The 3,282-nt window shown below is 35.5% G+C and overlaps 1 long non-coding RNA gene across 1 annotated transcript in view; it reads left to right on the top strand.

Moving 5' to 3' along the window:
* The window catches only part of LOC138798621 (uncharacterized), a 4,281-nt gene extending 3,078 nt beyond the window's left edge, over positions 1-1,203 (top strand). The window contains exon 3 of the long non-coding RNA XR_011364115.1: positions 699-1,203. This is a non-coding gene — a long non-coding RNA (uncharacterized lncRNA). The remainder of the gene's footprint in view (positions 1-698) is intronic.
* The last annotated feature ends 2,079 nt before the right edge of the window (positions 1,204-3,282 follow it).

Below are 3,282 nucleotides of genomic sequence, written 5' to 3'. Positions count from 1 at the left end.
ACAACATAGTCTATTAATTATAGAGATACCATAATTTTACTTGCTACCACAAATAATATTTCATATTTTTCTAGATCAAAAATTATTGTACTAGAAGGCAGAATGGAAATTATATATATATATATATATATATATATATATATATATATATATATATATATATAGTTATTTATAATTTAAAAATTTCTCCGACAAAATGTTCTGCATCTTACACTTCAAGAAAAAGTTTGTAAATGTCACAGCCACCTTTTCCCCCTTCCTGTCCCAGTTTAAGGTTCCTTCTGCTGCCCTTGGACATGGTCTCCCTTTTGAAGCCAAGTTCAGAGATTACAGGGACTAGGAGCAATGTCAGGTAGGCCATGTGCTGCTGCCTTACCTGGCTCCTCTGTGCTGTGAGGCATACACCTCCTGCTTAATGGGCCGAGCCCACACCCAGCACCAGAGCACTAGGTCTGTCCAGCCTCCTGCCCTCTCCTCTCAGCTGGGTGCCTGCTCTCCCTGCTGCATGGAGCACTCAGCCACAACTAAACGCTTTACAGAGCTACAAAAGTCACAGAAAAATACTGCCTGATACAGAGAATCCAGCTACATAAAGGAGGTAGAGACCCCCTGCCCCTATCACAGTCCACCAAGGTGCTGCTCCACAGACATCAACTACAAAATGGAAGCTTACTAATATTCTTTCTTTTTTTTCTAAGTTTATTCCAGAAATAAGGACAAGTTATGAAAAATGAAGTTTCACAAGAAAAAAGTTTTCTCCAAAAGAAAGTTCACGAGAGTTCAGTGCAAAGATTTCCTGATGCTAAAGAAGCCCCCAGACTCCCATGTCCAGGGGTCTGATTATTTAGATACAACTCCACCACACAACTAACCCTGCAGCTGTAGGCAGATGACAAATCTCCAGCCCTGAAGCCCACCACCACCACCACCACCACCAGGACAATCGGCTCCACCACCGCATCCTAAAGATTTCCGATCGATTTAACGATGTGAGAGTCTCTGTCAGGTTCACAGATGGATTCCAAAGAAAAATGAACTATTTGCACATTGATTCTTCATTAAAGTTGCATTTATGTGTTTGCTAAATTGCTTTAGAAAGTCTATTTGTGCTTTAACGTTATTGTCAGAGCTGCAGCTTGTGGGCAAACCTTACAGGTGGAGATCACATTAGACAACATACAGATTAAAATATTATTATTTATAAATAGCACATTTTATTGTTTAATTTATATTTTACTTTATTTCTACAAATAGAAATTAGCATTACAAATAAATAAAAATGTGCATATATATATATATACATATATATATATATTATATAAAATACATATATAATAAGTATATATATATATATATATATACACACACACAGATATATATATTTTATATATATATATATATATATATATATATATATATATATATATACACACACACACACACAGATATATATATAAATATATATATATTTTTTTTTCTTTTTTTTTTTTGTCCTTGGATGTTACATTATATAGTTTCTTCATATTGTGCACTTTTTATTGTGACATTATAATCACACATCAATAATAATTTACTAGGTATTGAATGTTCTCATTCCTACCTGCCAGAACTAAAACAATGAATAAACCACTTTTATATTGTATCATTTTATATTGTTATATTGTATTGCTTTTATATTGTGCATATCTTCTTGGCAGTAGATGGAACTCGATATGAATGGGTTAAAAGGGACACTGAGAAACAAATGCTAATCCAATTTAACCATCTTCCTGGGAGAGGCAGGGAGCAAAAATGTCTTGCTGATGTGTTTATCCCCTAATCAGTTCATTAGCTATAAACAACATGACATTAGAAGTTGATATTAATTTTTATTCAGCCAGTTGATGTTTAATCGGTCATGGGAGAATGGATAACAGGGAGGAAGATCTTCCTGGAGCAGGCCAGTTAGAACTTTATAAAGTGTCGTCTCTAACCAGGAGACAGGTCAAACAAACCAGGGGGAGGGGGATGACCACAAGACACAGGAAAGAGTGGGGGATTACATCTAGGAGCTGAACTTGCAGAAGATGCTATTGTTCACCTGGGAAAGGCAACATTTAAGGTGAATTGGTAAGGAAATGTCCTTATTAGCAGACAGAGGTGTGGTGGGTTTTTTTATGACAGTGACAATGACAATACACCTTCATTGCTCCAAGTCTACCTGTCATACATTACAGGAAAAGACAATTCACTCTGCAGACCATCATAAAACAAATAGGACTCCTCTCCTTTTCATGGAGCACAATAGTCAGGTGTGTGAAAATATCTTAACACTTGTAATATCCAGTACAGGGCTAAATGATGTTTGCTCATGTGACTTTGTACTTTAATGACCCTGTCTGAGGTCTGTATACAATTACCAAGTAAACAACATAAACAACATGAAGGGGGTCAGAGTACATGGATACAACAGAGCGAAACATTTTAGGGGCCATAACACATTGATTGAAAGGTCATATTAGATGCATGCCATTGTTGTGGTGGAAAACTAGTGTTCTGATGTCATGCATGTAAAATAATAATAATAATAATAATAATAATAATAATAATAGTAGTAGTAGTAGTATTAATAATAATGATACTAATAATAGTAACAATAATAATAATAATAATAATAATAATAATAATCATACAGTAATGGTAAGGGATGTCAGAGCACTAATAAAGAGTATGCACATTTGATTAACATTGTCTGTCACATTTACACCAATTTTTGTGTACTCAGTTTGAGAATGGATCTCATAACCTAAAAACTATAAAAGTGATCAGTAGTGGGGTAGGGTTGATAATTGGGGCAGATCTAAGTCACAAAGCATGTACAGAGGCATATTGAGCTCCTATGTATTTCTCTATAATGCCTCTATATGGCACTGTATAGCAGATAAATTCTTTGCTTGAAGCAATGTTTAAAGCCACAGTACCTACTTTCCCATCATTTGTCTAAACACTGTGGATATATCTATTTTTTTTTGTTTTATGCTACAACTGTATGTAGTGAGCATGATCCTTTATAGATGCATAGATTTGGTCAATGCAATGCAATTCCGCCCACCGAAATGGCAAGATACAGACCCACTACAGGCATGAAAATAGTTAAAAGCAGCCCCCCAAACTACTAAAAAAAATTCCCACAAAAACAATGAGGCTCTTGGTTACCATTGGCAAACAGTGTAAACCACCCCACCACAATAAGGTAGCCTCATATCGGGGATGATCCTACACTGTACAATGGCCTCTCCATGG

This window comes from Dendropsophus ebraccatus, chromosome 8 (assembly GCF_027789765.1).
Source record: "Dendropsophus ebraccatus isolate aDenEbr1 chromosome 8, aDenEbr1.pat, whole genome shotgun sequence".
Classification (NCBI taxonomy): Eukaryota; Metazoa; Chordata; class Amphibia; order Anura; family Hylidae; genus Dendropsophus; species Dendropsophus ebraccatus.
The sequence above is the reverse complement of the archived record's forward strand: the minus strand, read 5'-3'. Positions and strand labels throughout refer to the sequence as shown.